The sequence below is a fragment of the Takifugu flavidus genome, chromosome 2 (assembly GCF_003711565.1).
Source record: "Takifugu flavidus isolate HTHZ2018 chromosome 2, ASM371156v2, whole genome shotgun sequence".
In the NCBI taxonomy this organism is placed as follows: domain Eukaryota; kingdom Metazoa; phylum Chordata; class Actinopteri; order Tetraodontiformes; family Tetraodontidae; genus Takifugu; species Takifugu flavidus.
This window is the reverse complement of record NC_079521.1, coordinates 7,471,018-7,487,560: the sequence shown is the minus strand read 5'-3', so window position 1 is coordinate 7,487,560 and position 16,543 is coordinate 7,471,018. Positions and strand designations below refer to the sequence as shown.

General features: G+C 42.7%; 1 long non-coding RNA gene across 1 annotated transcript; it reads right to left on the bottom strand.

Annotated features, from left to right (window-relative positions):
* Positions 1-246: 246 nt before the first annotated feature.
* Positions 247-16,538, bottom strand: LOC130521861 (uncharacterized). The gene is made up of 3 exons (XR_008949473.1): positions 16,415-16,538; positions 1,330-1,494; positions 247-850 (listed from the first exon to the last, which is right to left on the bottom strand). It is a non-coding gene; the product is annotated as an uncharacterized LOC130521861 (long non-coding RNA).
* Between the last annotated feature and the right edge of the window lie 5 nt (positions 16,539-16,543).

Below are 16,543 nucleotides of genomic sequence, written 5' to 3'. Positions count from 1 at the left end.
ATTGGTGCTGAGTGTGATGTGTCATTCACATTGGCATTGATGAGTCACGACAAAACTAGTCAGTTGCACAACATTGTCCCTGAAAGGTGTTTTGGCTAGGCTTTAACGTGGCAGTGTAAACTGATGTGCTCCATTTGAAAAATGTTGAAAAATGCCCCTGATGTGTAGTTAAGTTTGTGATGCCATAAAATAAGCAGGGCAGAGCATCTGCTTGTGGCGTGCATTTAACAAATTCAGAGCCAGCTGTTTTAGAGCCCATTCATTTATTCGAGAAACATTAAGTAAGTGGTAAAACTCTCTCTACATTACTCTGACGCCAATTCCATATCTCTACTCATTGTGCACTTTATGGCAGATTTTAAATCAATTAAGTATTTAATTTGTAACAACTGCTGAGACTGGTTTGGTCCTAAACAATGGCAATGGGATAACTGCCCTTTAGTGAAGCATCAATGGGCTTACAATGTGCTGAATTAGCTGGCATATTAATGACCAGGCGCAGTACCCCTCCATTCTCCTTCCCCAAATCTGCTTATGCAAATGGCCATGAATCCAGTTCAAAAGAGTCTCTTTTAAGTGAGGCCTACACCCATCCACACTGAGGGCTGTGAGAGAAAGTGACATGAGAAAAGTTAGGGACACTTGTCTTTTTTCTGTTTTTTTTTCTCACAGAACATGATCCAGTTAGCATGCACCTCTGCTGGTTACCAGCATGGTAGGGGTTGTCGAGTCCATTGGCTTGGCTTGTGGAGAGGGGGGCAGGGAGTGGGTTAATCCAACCAATTGTGACTGTGTGTTTAAAATGTGGTGTTCAGCAGGGGGAAAGCAGGACCCATCCAAGTTCATGCCCCTGTGTGAAAGAGAGAAAGACTCTGGGGTTGAAGTTGAAGGAATAGAATAATCCCATTCACATTTGTTAAAGGGCCACTGGTCTTTTGTGCTCGCCAAGGCAAATTTAAAAGGCAATGTCATAATGGTTCAATTGGAATGATATCTTTGAGTACAATAGATGTGGCTTCTTTCCATGAACAACTTAAAGCCCCATTGTTCCTATTATTATGAAAGATGTTTGGATACATGCATACACTCTGAATAAGAATAAGTTCTTGTAATACAACCTTTTATAAAATATTGAGCATGATTACACATGGTCTCATGAATGATATAGACACAGTGAGGAAGCAGGGGGATATGTTGTGATAGTTAATGTGATTTATTGCTTCACACCACAGACATGTGAGGCAACTGTATGAATGAGTTCAGCCTGCAAACAAGTAGACATCACTTTAATTTGTCTATCTTGTTCTCACACAAAAAGAAATGACTCACATTAAGACTCTTTCAGGTGAAACAGCATTGAACATGGTTCAAGTGTTTGTTTTCTTTGGTACTTTCACCGACTTTGTTCCTGACTTTAGTGATGATGTGTTTGGATAGAGGCGTGGAAATTCTTGCAGGACTTTAAAGGTTCTCTTGTAGTCACATTTCCATCTGCTGTGAAGGTACAAGCACCATAGTAAGCACTTTAATATCCAGAATAAATAAGACATTCATTACAATTGGCAGCAAACCTTCTTTCTTTACAATGGCTGACATCATGTGTTTGCCTGCATTTCCCAACAACTGTTGCTTGTGTATCTAGAGGCTTAGTGCTACGTTTATCCATGAAGTGCACATTCACCGTACTGTTAACTCTCATGGGGAGTTGCCAATTATACACAAAGACTTAATTTATAAATCTAACTCTCCTAAGTACACATAATACCCTATTGAGTGGTATTTTTCTTTTTTATTAATTCATGTGTGTTGCTGTCGCTGGGAATATTCCAAGACTTGCAAGGCTCTGCGCCAGCAGCGGAAGCAGGGAGAAGTCAGACAACCCCATGCTTGCTGTTGGACCAGAAGGTCGTTTCACTAAGTCTGATGGCAAGTGGAAGCTAAAAAGGAGAGCCTACAGAAACTAGTAAAAAAGTTAAAGTTCATAAAACGGCGTCACCAGAAATAAATGGCAAAAGTGTGTATTACAAAGCACTTAATTCACTTTAGGAAATGTACTCTTTAATTCATTCTGACTGACATTTGGCATCATAAAATGCAAAAGTAAAAAGTGAAAGGTCTTAAAAGTGTGTTTCAAACAGTGTGAAAGCAAAACAACTCCCCTCTAACTTCTGACCCACAACTCCTCCTCCTCCTCCTCCTCATCCATCATGGTGCTGGGATTGTTGGATACTGGCCTCTCAGTGAATTTTCCCTCCTTAAAGAAGCTCATAATGGCTGTGTGAAGTCCCTAAGAGGGAGGGTTCCACTAGGTGACAGATTCTTCCTGTCCGTGAAATTCCCCCTGCGATAATTTGTCTTTGTGCTGATGGGTCCGTAGCTCCACGCGACATGGGTTATGGCAGTGAGGGCGGGACCGTCCTCATCACCTGCCATCTCCGTGGCCCTCTTGACACCCCAGACACCCAACGCCCCCACCCACACACTCCCTTTTCTCCAGTGCTCCCTGTCCCTCGCCCCCACCTACTTTCATCTCTCCAGCAGGAGCTGTCTCCTTACTGGCAGAGCAACCAAATAATGGAGCTTGTCACAGGCCTTGTTCTTTGTGTTCTTCAGGGCTCAAGAAAAATGCAAACAGTCTATTGTAGTCATTAGTTTTCCCATCCTTTCTGCTGTGGCTTGTGGGTGGGGGGCTTTGACCTGGTTCAAAAGGGACTCAAAAGGGAATTCGGCTTTTTTCAGAGAGAGTGAATTCTTCATGTCACATGCTTGGTGTGTGTGCATTATAGATAGGGACTATGCCTTTTTGGAAAAAAAAAAAAAAAGTGTTCCGCAGTGGGCGTTTCCCCTTTGCCCATACATAGTTGGATTAATTTAATTTGTAGTGCGTACTTGGCTAATTATTTTTGCACACGGGTCCTCTGTTTTTGGCTGAAGACATTCCTGTCACATGGAGCGATGGGACCAAGTGTTTCAGAAGTCCCCAACAGAGACTTGGGTCAGGTGGGGGTGTTTGAACCAAGCTCCAGGGGTCCAAGAGGAATTTGGGAGCTGTTGAAAGATTGAACGTCTGTTATGGTCATCATACAGCTCTATAAAGCTGAAAAACAGCATGACACCAGGGGGAAACTGCTCAGATCGCCTTTGGAACTGCAGAATATTTACTTACCCTCATATAAATGATATTAGCACTAGACAATGTCAGCAGATTTATCAATTCATCAATATAGGACATTTTGTCATTGTTGCATTTCATTTAGCTAAAATATGTGCAGACAGACATTTAGTCTTTTGCCATCTTATGCTTCTTTATCAAAGACTGTTAACAAGTGTACTTGTGTAACTTCTATATTCAAATCCATCATCCCACTCGGTTATTCAGCGTCTGGTGTAACACAGAAAGCTTTGAAAAAGCTTAACAGGTCTGAACAGGAACCAGACAGCATGCGTGTTATTCTCTGCCAGTGCTGTTTTGACATTGTGTGGATGCTTGTAGAAGCAAACCATTTGGGTCTGATTGAGAAGCTCGTCAATAGGAAAGGAGAGACAAAGAGGAATCCTTAGCTTGCTGTCTTTGTGCTCAATTTAAATTCAGCCCTTATCTGGAATGTTCCAGCTGTCCACTGTACACAAAAACTGCTGCCTTTCCCAAACCTGATCCTGGAATTTGTGCTGAGCAGAGAGGGACGGGGCAGTGTAGGCCCCAGGCCCCTGGGGTATGACTGGGGGTCCCTGGGAAGAAACTGATGGACAGGATTGGAGTACAGCAACAGGCTGGCACATTCAGAGAGCCCTTTATGGGTTTGAAAGGGAACTAAATGTGCAGTTCAATGGGTGCTAGAATTTTTAGAAAGGTACAGTAAGTGTGTGTACATGCACATTGTGCGCACAAGCTCGTGTCGGATTCCTGAGCGGGATGTCCTTCTAAGATCCAAAGAAGCACTTTTAATGATGCAGGGGTAAATATAGACGTTGAAAAGCAGTGTCATATTTTCACGCAACACATGTATGCAAACCTCGTCTGCACAACAATCAGACTCAGACCAGACCAAGAGCCCCTTACAGCCTGATAACCCAAAGAGCATGATAGATGGTGACAGGCACTTTGAAGTAAAGCTTATCCAAATACAACATGAGGAACTGCCCTTTAACACAAAAGCTCCCCATTCAACAGCACAGCCAAGAACACATACCTGAACTTCCACGTGGTATTAATGCTTGTCAACCTGAGCTCCAGACACACCTAGCATGAAATGTTTGACCGTAATTCTCACTACGTTTAAACCCATACAATAAGAGAGGGCATTTGTGTTTATTTGTAGATGCAGTTGTTCTTAGAAGTGCCACTGTGACTCATGCTTCTATAGATGTGTGTTTGTTCACAGTTCATTTGATGTTGTTATCTCGCATTAGCCACAGGATTTCTCCTCGCCTGTAGCTGGGGCTGTGCTGGGTCCTCAGGTTATAGGCCCTCGTTTTATCCATCGTACTTAATGACTTAACCAAACTAATGAATTACCCAATTAATCAGAGCAGGGCCCTCTCTCTGCCCTTAAGTGCTCATTTATAGAAGCAGACCGCCCCTTTGACCTCTATTCCTGTAGGGCTGTTTTGAGCAGTTTCTGTGCGTAACATTAAATAAATATCATTTCAAGGCTATGTTAATTTCTCACATAGCCATCCTCAAACCATTAGTCACACTCACTGTACGCATTCTAGGTTATCAATACGTGTTTCCTGGCAGTAGTGCATGTGCACGTGTGGAAGCGTACCTGTGCCCTCTGTTCGTGTGCCTCTGTATGTGTGTTTAATCCATTTAAACCAAGTCCAATGCAGTCCTTCGGCATTTCCTCTCTCCGTCAACCTTATCTGTAGCTGCTGGGGACAAAAATCATTTGAGGTGGAGTAAAACGACTGAAAATAATGGGAAAATATCAGGTGCATCTTTTTTGCTCCCCATTTATTCCATACAGTCAGAATGAGCTTTATCTGGCCTTACACATCACAACATACCTCCTCCTTTTTTACTTCACTGATTTTATTTGGAACGTTCAAACTTTTCATTTTTCTGACAGATTGAGGAACCCCATTTAACAGTTTTATTCATCTGTGCCTGCAGGCAGGGACTGGCGTTACAGTCAATAAAAATGCAGGCACCTCTTCTTTCCCCTTTCCTTTGTGTGCAAAGTGGTAGCCATGAATTTAATCGAGGGAGAATGTTGTGATTACTTAATGGTTTCCCAGGCAGCCATGGACTGGAGAATTAAATTCCGCATCTGCTTTCCAAGGCGTTAATCTCCTCTCCTCACATTCCGCCTGTTATGATGTGCACACAAGAGATAATGTTTAAACCGACTAAAGCAGGCTAAACCAGCGCAGGCTGTTATTGGCTTTATAATTACATAATTACCTTTTTGTTTCTAATCGTTATGGAGGTAATGGCTCTGCTAAAACAGGGGGCATCTGCCGAGCAGAAAAACCAAATCAAAAATCAATAATCCATAGAATGTCATTACAGTAAGTGCTTAGTCTTAAATCGAGGGGAAGAGAGAGAGGGGCGCGAAAATATAAAGAGAGCAGGTCTGTCTTCTTCCTTCTTTTCCTGCTCACAAAATGAATCTCATTTGGAGATGAGAGTGTTATCTGTGGGAGAGGATGCCCAGCAGCTGTAGGGAGCAGTAGGGTATCAGGCACTTCCAGCTGCATGGCAGGAGGGAGCGAGAGAGAGAGAGAGAGCGAGAGAGAGAGAGAGAGAGAGAGAGAGAGAGAGAGAGAGAGAGAGGACCAAGCACAGCCGTAAATTACACCTGGCCTCCCTGCTCCGCTATTGTCGGGCGATTGACCCACTCCAGATGAATTCCATTTTCTGCAGGTCCCTCCTTATTTCTAATTTACATTGTGATCATATATGTCTGAAAAATGATATCATAAAAAAGATGAATGTACTAATTACCTCTCCTGTTATCTCTCCCTCAGCCGGTGCTCGCCCCTTTGGACCGACTCCTCACAGCATGTAAGTACGTCACTTATTTCATTGTGACAGGTGTAATGTATTCACAAAAGTGTGCCATAAATACAAGCGTTCAGGTTGGTCACCTTGCACTCACATCGGAGCCCTTGCCGTACCGTGCCCACTCAAATGAATGGGGAATTGACAAACATTTCTGGAGCCAAATTACCCCCCGTGTCACTGTGAAATTAGGTTCTTGACCCAGCCTCTGATGCATGCTTCTATTTCTACATACCCCCCCATCGATTTTCATGCACGGTGCCTGGCCATTGCTGTGTGAGCTGAGGCTCCCTATGAGAAAGGGGTTAGCGGTATTTTAATACACCTGTGAAATGAGACTCGTCATGAATATGCTAAAGTAGAGCTGTCACAGCAGTCAGAGTGATATCCTCCTCACTGCTGCCAGATGAGCTGAGTGGGGGATAACTGACTTCCATTCTGAGGGATAGGGGACCAAGCATATGCTGCCTGCCAATGTCATTTTAACAAATAGGCTTATTAACAGTTCAAAGGCCAAGGACAACAGCAAGGTTATCCGACTATAGTGATGAATATGGGAGAATATGAGAAATATTAGGTTTCCCGGGAGGTGCTGATAGTCTGGCTCCCTGTTCCATCAGGACACAGCCTTGTCTGAATGTCCAGCTGTCAGAAAGATGGCTTCTTCAAGTGTTTGTGTCTCCTCACCTTGGAATGAACTTGTAGTCTGCCTGTCAACATCTGTTTGCTTAAGATTTCAACTTAGAAATGACTTTGACTTTATGCTGGCTGCGTCTGGCATTTCCCCCTCTGCATCTGCTAGGCTCTTCAAGCACACATGCTCCATCATTTGACTCCGTATTCCATGACAGCGCACTTTGGCACTTGACCTTCTGACCTCTTTCCCAGACTGTGATCACCGCCCCTTGGAGCCGAGCACGGAGAGCAATATAATGGTAATTTGCTGAGGTCACTGTTGCGAACTTATTTTACAACAAACATCCCACCAACATATAAATCACTGCTGAACAGGGTATTTAAAAGTAGCGCAAAAGTTTCTTTGCGCCTGCATGTCCCATTTTCACCTCTGAAACTTTTGAAGGAGAGTACACCCTGGCGACAAACAGGGCTTTCCTTACAAACACCTAATTTTGTGTGTAGCTATTACCCTTTGGTGTCAGATTTGGCATTTGTTTCAAGCACAAAGGCACTATCTCCAGCTGTAAAAGCCTGCTTGAAACGCTTTGCTTAACCTGCTGACACAAAGAAACCACTTAAGCCGTTTTCCCCTTCATCCTCTACAAGCGCAATGACTCACTTTCCATTTGAAATCAATAATGGGGGATGCTGCTGACTGAAGGTAAGGAAGCAAAAAGAGGACAAATATACTGAAACATATCAACACTTTAATGCCACTAGGATCATTTTATGGGCTGTACATGATGGTAGATCACTAATCTTTATACTTTAAAAATGTTTTTTGGATAAGAGACATTCAGGGAGTGTGGTGATTAGATATGCTGCTATTGGGGCAAACATGACTGATTGGTAAGTCAGAGGAAGAATTCTGCCACAAAGCACATAGTTAAGGTTCTTTAAACAGGAGTTCTTAGAAAGCTTTTCTATTTTAGGACCATCTCATATTTTACTCTGATGTGTTACATATACATAGTGTAAACATATCCGCATACTGCACTTTTGTACATTTGAAAGGGTGTATGTGGTTGCATATGTCACATTCAGATATGTTAACTCCTATCCATTTGAACTTGTGCATATTCCTAATCAAAGAGAAGGGGGGGGGGGGGGTGCTGGAGCCTAGCCCACTACTCTCTATCAGACAGGAGTGCACCCTAGGCCATCACAGGTCGCGTACTCATACCTCAGGGCAATTTAGAGTCTTCAATCATCATTATTGGAATGTGATAGGAAACCTGAGTATTTGGAGAAAACCTTTGCAGGCACAGGAAGAGCTCCACAGCAACAAGCTGGAATATATTCCAGGAGCTTGCCACGAGGCGATAACCACCGCATTGACTCTTCAACTCCAAAATTTCAGACCTGTTGGCAGAAAAGGAACTGACCCATTCAGCCAATCTGTCCTCAGGGGGAGCGTAGAATTCAGTACTGAGGACGCCCTCAGCCCCTTCTGGAGGCTGTAAGGCCACCTGCATGTAGATGGGAGTGCCAGTGATTAATTCACCTTGTTTAGGGTGCCATCATCAGAATGAGATGGGCGAGGGCTTTGGATGATGGATGAGGGCCGGAGCAAGGGCTGATAAGACATGGCCCATGAATCTGTTCTACATCATTGGCTCCTTTGATCACTGACAGAAGTTCAGAGATGGCCCTCTGCATCTGTCCAAACAAACAAAAGCCTCTTCCCTCCACAAACCCTCCCTTACTCCAGACTGCTGCTTCCATCTTCTGTCAGCCTGGTTTTCAGGTTTGCTCTCACTAGCAAACAAAGATGGAATGGCAAGATGGCATGCAGCTGCAAGCACAACAGAGTGATAGAGAAAAGAAAAAGAGCAGGATATGGATCGGAAAAGACAGAGCAGTAGTGAGAGAGGGGCCAAAGTATCCATAAAAGAGGCTTGGAGCCTGTGAACCATGGCAGCGTGGTTTAAAGCCCCCCCAAAAGGAGCCCTCCTCTGCAATGACAGATTCGGCAGATAAGAGATGATCCATGAAAGCCGATCGGTGTGCTGACAGCAGGAGAGAGGCCTTGGCCTCGGCCGGCAGGATGCATTACTGTGGGCAAACGCAGCTGTCAGGGCCAAACGGGCTTTCAGCTTTGTGCCATGCCACCAGCCTGACGTCACGCAGCAAGAGCTTGAGCACATCCACCCCCTCTTTACTTCATCTATTGCATTCCGGCATTGAAACATTCCCAAGCTGACCTATTGCACTAGTTCATTTTGGAGAATATATCGGCTGACAGGTGTTGAAATTATCATATCTCAGCAATTTCTTGACATATTGACAACATGGAAAGAAATGCAGGGGTGCAGGGAGGGGAGCATTCCTGACAGGTAAGACATAGAAGATTAGACTTGGATTTATTCTTCAGAATCATGGTGAGCTTCAGTTACCGGGACTCTTTTACTCTTCTAACACTGCTAGACTAAGGAGATTTAGCACAATTCTCAAGATAGACAGACAAAAATATGGACAGCATGGAGAATAAGATCCACTGTGTAAAACAGGAGACTTTCATGTACTTCCCCTGCTGTACACGCGGCCGCGCGGCACTTATTCCAAAAGCCTCCAAAGAAAATTACTCCGTCTACCAAGGGAGCTAAGAAAAAAGAGCTGCAGATGATTCCCTCAAGGAAATGAAAGGCAGTAATAAGCTATTTAATTTATACTTGAAATTATTTTATGCTCAATAGATACACTCTGGCTCCTTATTGCTATTTAAATGATTATTCTCGCCAAATTATTTTAATCCATTTTCAGAGGAAAAAAAAATTCTACATCCTCATTTAAACAGCTAAATGGGGGCATCTTTTAACTTCATGCAGTCGACATAGTAAATTAAAGAACCAAAAGGCCTTCTTTTATTTTGGCATTCATTTCAAAGTATTAGCTCAGTAATGGATCTCTTCACATACTAATGCTGAATTATTTTACATAAATGTCGATTTAAATGCACAGTCCTGTGGTTCTTTTGCTCACCATTAAAAAAGCATGTTTCATCACATCCTTGCGTGAAGACTACTTAAAACAACCTTTGTATAAGAAAAAAGGATATGGCAAGTTCTGGCTCAGATCATGACAGAATATGTGTACCCAACATGCTAATAGGCCAGGCATTAAGCAAAGGTGAGGATCAAGTTCCTTATAGAAGTCACAGTGTACCATTCATGCCGCAAAGGCAGTGAAGTATAAATATCATGTACCACTCAAAAGTCGGTATCTGTGGGAGATAAGAGCAGGGAGTGTGTACCTCATGGCTCTAACCTTGGTCTGAGAACTGATTGCTTTGGTCTTTTCCTTCTTTTTGATCTTGTACTGCTCAGAGTCCTGCCTCACCTCCTTCCATGTCTAAATCCAGTCTCTCGCCCTCTCCTCCCCTCGCTCACTTCTCTCCACTCCCTTGCTCACCTTTCAATGCACATTAAAAGCAGAGGTGAATACATGAAAAGATTGGTGACCTTTTAATGAAAATGTCAGTATTCCTGTAGTGGAGGGATGAAGTCAGTTGGTGGGATCGCTGTCTCCATGACACTTGAGGTTTTGCAAACTCAACTATGCCTTCAGTGACAGCTCCTGAATGTCTCTTTTCCTTTTCCTCTGTGTCTTCCTCTAGTCTTTGTTAGGGTACCATTGCCATTAGAAATTTGATTTATTATCTGGTTTTGTTTTGTTTCTTCAGCTATCCCACAAGTGATATGCTCATGCATGTGCACCCTCGCCAGTCTAAAGTATCTCTATATAAGGAAGGACAAAATCAAACAATGGTCAGTGGAACCAAAGCAGTTCTGTACATGTTCCAGATCCCATTCAGTTATTTTGCAGCAGTCAGGACAATTACAACCAAAGAACCCCGATAACTAATGTTGATTTCCTGAGAAACACTTCAGCCACAAATGGGCTTGACAGGAATACTCTTTGAAGAGAGAAACACTCGGGCTAATGTCACTTTGATGTCTTCCTTTCTCATACATCAGTGTTGTCTTTATCTCTTGCCTCAGCGATGAGGATAAGTCCACCTTAAGAAATTGAAATGTAGATCTTCCTGAGTGGCTCTCTGTAGCACATGCCGCACGGAGCAGTCATGACCATTTGTCGACTGTACCTCCGCCTTTCGTCACGTTTTGTCTCCCGTCTCTATTTTTAGTTTGGCGACAAGACGTCAAGGCGAAGGTGCGCTTTAAGTAAGTGACAACCTGACGCCCGGCTTTATTTGATGCTTGCCAGATCAAAGCCTCACTGCAGGGCACGCTAATTTGAAGTCCACCGCAGTGATGATCGCTGTGCATGATTACCCCACAATGGCACTCCTATTAATCACATCACTCTGATTATTCTAATTTGATTTGACTCAATAATGTCCCCCCACCATCTCTCTCATCACCATCATCACAACATCTCCCAATAAACCTGTCAAGTTGGGGCGGCTGCTCTCTGCAGTAAGTGGATGACATTTAAAAGCCTACAACATGACTGACAGTGTACTCACAGAGGGAGGGAGTGATAGTGCAGAGGGGGGGAAGAAGATGAGGAAAGGAAGAGAATAAAGATGAGGAAAGAGGGGATGCCCATGTTAATACTTACAAATGACTAATGTCTCCCTCAGCAGGTTCCATGGCCAGACAAACTGGATAAATATTGAGATTTCTCCAAGCACAGCATGCAAAATAAAATCCAACTGTTTTTGATACAGCTCTGTTGGGGAGCTTATCTCTGTCTCTTCCCATCTCCCCCCATCTGCTTAATTGTTTTGTGCATTTGGTAAATGTTTCCAGGCCCATTTACTGTATGGATATTGTCTGTTTTATGCTTTCAGCAGACTTTCAACAGGGCTAACACATTAGCAGTGTAGCTCTTATGGTTGTTTCACCTTCAGAATTTAAACTATGTATTCTGACTCTGATTGTATTCTGATTTTTAAAGCGTGAAATTTGTCTGAATCACTTTGCTTTGTGACCGACAAGGGACACTGCTGATTTCACTCATTGTATTACTATTTAGTCCATTGTAGGTAACGAAAGTACAGATGGAGTGCTGCTTTAAATCATATGTATTTATATCAGCATTGTTGTTTAAAATTACATTGTGATCTTTCTGCAAGTATTGAAACTTGTGGAAGAATCAAACTTTATGATGTACTGGTTCCTTCTTGTATTGTTGTGGAAGGAAAGATAGTATATTCATACCAATAAAGTGAGCCTTTCTTTATTTAACCTTAATTTGATGTGGAAATGCAGACTGTCCCGTCTGAACCTTGCATTATTGTTGTGAAGAATTATTTAAAAAATAAAGAATTCAACAGCTATTAACTATTTAAGATGTACAGAAGCATATTTTATAATCTGATATTTGATTCATAATTAAATTTGACTTCTGATTCATAATTAAACTAGAAAGAAAAACAATTGGAGATTGCAGACTTCTACCAAGCAGGTCGTATTGCTACTATATATATATTGCTACTGTGTATATATATATAGTAATACAAGGTTACGTCAGATATCTTTGGAATATCAAAAGTCAAAGTCCCCCTGGAATTCAGAGAAGCACCAAAATTTTATCATATGTTCCCAGACCCGTTATCAACATTTTTTCTTTCATTAAAATCCATTCATAACTTTTTTGAGTGCAGTTGATATTAGCAAAATATCAAACAAATGCCTGCTCTCTTTGGGGGAGGTAATAAATCAATGAAAATACAAGCGTTGTGTGACTTGCAGTAAGTGTATACTTCTTGAATTAAAGTATAATACAAAACATGATACAAAACTGACATTTTGGTGTTAACATATCATAATTTAATTTCTTAAAAATACATTTTGTGTCAAAATTCACAACAAAATCAGTCACAGAGAACCTTTACGAGGCTACATACAACCTACACATATGGTGTGGCAGTGTTTTATGACCTACTGCATTTCATGAAAAAAAAAAAAAATCGCATAAATTTGATTAGCTCTTGTCAAACATTATGTCTTAACAGATATTAAGCCTGACAGTTTCAGCATCTGCACAGCTGACACAAAGATGCAATTTGTAAACATTAACAAGTTTCCACACACCATTTCTGGCCTTGTCAAGCCCCAGCTGTGTCTGAGAGCACTTTTCAACGAACCACTTCCAGCTAGTGAGAGTTTTTGTGCGTCATATGTAGCGTGTCCCTGCCCAGAGTTGCAGCAACACTAAGGAACATCCTCTTTCCAGACAATAGACCTGGCCTACCATGTTATACCCACACAGCAGGCATCCACCGCAAAAGCAGAGGGCAGGAAGTTCCTCCGGCCGACCTACTGCCTCCTCATATATACAGTCACAGGAAGTTCCCAGAGTTAGTCCATGTTCACAAGTTAAACAAGTTCACCTCTCTGCTGAATGTGACACATATTGTTTCAGCACAGAAAAGCACATCGATCAGTCAAAAATGTCTTATTAGTGTTCTTTCAAGAACTGGCACCATTTCAAAAACCTCATATAGTGACACACTTAAAAACAACATCATTGGATTTATTTTTCTAAAAATACCAGCATTGTTCTCTGTAGAGAGAGAAAAAATACACCATTGCATTTCCAATAACTCATATCATCTGAAAAATGGATAAAAGGCTGTCAAAGTCTTCCACATTTACTCTCATGTCATTCTAGGACAGTGTACGTGCTGGTACTGCCTGAGACATTGTCAGTAGAGCTGTAAGACATCGACACGAGCACTTGATTAAAGCTTTTACTGCAGTAAAGCACAATTCTCTTCACAATTATTCTCAGATGTGTTGAGTTAGGGTATAAAAAAAACTCTTCTACATGTCACTGAGGTTCAGTGGAAATATGGAATTGATATTTTACCCTTCCTTTTTGAATGTTTAAGTGTTGATAAGCCGCACAGTTTTGTTGAACAGTAGAACTATATAATATACACTTAAAATAAGATGAAAAGACCTATATTAACAAAACACATAAGCATAAAAATAACATACAAGAACCCTGCTGACTTTAATATCCTCTTAGTCCTGTTAAATTCGCACCTATTGGGCCAGACAGAGGGCCCATTTGGCATACAGATGGCACTTTTGGTAAAGTACGGTGTAATTGGTGCACAACCATGGCACTGCATGGCCTAGCAGCCAGGGGCAACACATTTTCTCGACAAAGGGCAGGACGTTTTTGGCTCAGTGGTGGTTTGTGGAAGAACCAGGCACCATAATGCTGCAGCCATATGTTGTGCAAGTCTTATAGAGCCTGCATGGCTTTTTGCATGTAGCTGGAGGGTCACATGTCTTTGTGGACCATGTGTCATGGTGTGACACTGCCATTATGGATGAGTGCTGACAGCCGGTGGAATGGACACAGACAGAGAGCTTGTAGTTGTTGTGTTAACACTGGCGGGACACAATAATCTGTTACTTGTAAAGCAGGTATCGTCCTGACAAAACCATTATTGTCTCCACATGGTAATGAGGGCCAGGGAGGGACTGGGAAATAGATTTAAAAGAGGCTGGTCGTGGGCCGTGGCCTGCCTGAGATGGGGGAGTGAGGCAAGGGGGAGAGAGACTTTGAGGTGGGGGCATTAGGTTTGTTCTTTTGCATCACTGAGCACTGGAGAGTTGTCTTAAACTGCCACAATACAAATTAGCTTGGCTTAAGAATAGACGCCACAGAAGGGGGGGAACAGATGACAAGCCTGAAGATTTAAGTCACACATACAATAGCATCCTGTAATAACCTCTCCTCTGCATAAAATGAAGAATAAAAAGGCAGAGCGGAGGGCGGGTGGAAGAAACAGACATTGTCGTTGGCATCCTCAAAATAAGCAAGGGAAGATGCAAATCAATAAAGCAATTCATTAACAAATCAAAGTCCCCAGGGTCTGCCTGGCAGCATGGCTGGGTTTTTGAAACCCTCTCTTCAGAATGGATACCCATATGCTCAGGGTCAGGGCAACACCCCTCTGTACGCTGCTTACCATTCAGCATACACATACATGGTCGTTGGGGTCACCGCTATCTAATGCTGGTCGGCACACACAACAGAATTTCCATATGGTCCGTGGAAATGGTGACGCCGTTGGGCCTCCTTCACTTCCCACGCCCCGGCCATCCCATTTATTTGGCTGCAGTGTTGTTTATGTGTTTGCACACTTCAGGTAGGTTCGGGGAGGGTCAGAACAGCTATCGGTGTCCCATGTATGTGACACTTATCTAGCTCTCTAGCCAAAACATACTATTTTCCATCCCTTTGGCTCTACACTCTTCGCAATGTGGCAGTTATCTCACCATGCATCCCACTTCTTTACTCCTAATTCCTGCCCCCTGCCTCTGCCTGTAGGACACCATATGGAGGACTTTCAGGACTCGTGCAGAGGTGTGGTTGATGTTGCTTTGTAAAAATGTGAGCGCAGTACTGATGGCTGCCTGTGACTGTGACACCCATTGAGACAGTGGTGACTCGCTGAGGAGGATTCCAGCCTGAGGGCACTTCACATGACTCTTTCAAATCCACACAAATAAAGCTCTTTATGGCCTGAAAGTGGCCCCACAGAATGGGTTCTACAGAGCCCCCTGAAAAGCCCAACACGATTGTCATGGATATTACACGACGCGAGCAACAACAGGCTGAGGAGACAAGTGTTGATCAGGAACAAAACTCGAGCGGACTATTCGGTGAGGCGGGCCAGGGAATGTTGACAGGCCGGTGAATGGTCTGTTTAACCCTTTGAAAGTGAATGGAGGGTCCCTGAAACAAATGCATTCTGATAGACTTTGTACGCACTGGGACACAAAAAGTACACTAAACCCCTGCAAGGGGACCAGGCAGAAGGCGAGAGATGAAAATAAGATTGGAAAGGTGGGAATGTGTTTGCGCCAGATTCCATCAGCCTGGCTCGTCTATTTTCTGGCTTCAACGCTTCTCTTTGGAGCTCAACAGAGAGATGATTTAAGCCTTGACTGGGCTCTCGCATCCATTTTGACTGAGCCCATTTAGAGTTTCAGACGTACTGTTTGTTTACGAGTATGCTGTGGCGTGATGGAGAATGTCAAGCCTGGAGTGAGTGCTATTCCTTTGGCAACAGCAGTCAGTCGTTCAGTCACTGAATAACTTCATTTCTCTATCAACACCCAGAAGTAAAGCAAAGATCGAAATTCATTGTTATCAGATTTTGTGTAATTTCTCCATATGTGTGGACCAGTTACACACAAACACTCCCACAGTCTTCTTGCTGCACAGAGTGGCCTTGTGTGCAGATGCCGCAGCTTTAAAGCAAAACCATGCAAGTGGGAAAATAAATAATGATCTTAAAAAATGATCATCTCCAAATAATAGGGTTGTATTTTGGAATGACGCTTCAATGACTTAAACATTGGACGTGTGACAACTATGAAGCGATTCATTGCACAACAGCTAATTGTTCTCGTTGAATGAAATAATGCTCTGGCAGGAGTTTTGCGTGAATGTAGAGAGCATTTTTAGCTGCTGTGATCACTGCATTTTCACCTGTAAATGGTCTTCTATATCCTGCACTACCTTAAAAATTCACTTACCTTCTTTAACAGTGATTCGTAAAACAGCGCGTATGATTAAAGATGGATAATCAGATGGATAAAGGTCCTATATTTTGTGTTACTTGCAAATAATGAGGATACATTCACCACATTCCAGCTGACAGCATGTGCATCATACATACAAAATGTGACACCTATACAGTAACTTACTGCATGTTCAAATGTGCCTACGTACCAAAATTCAACATGACTTTCTTCCAGGAAACTGCTAGGCTGTCACCCTCCAAACTCCCTCACAGCCTTTTCAGTAAAAAAAAAAAAAACTTCTTCTTCGGAGTTCCTGCATGCTGACAGTAATCCTGAA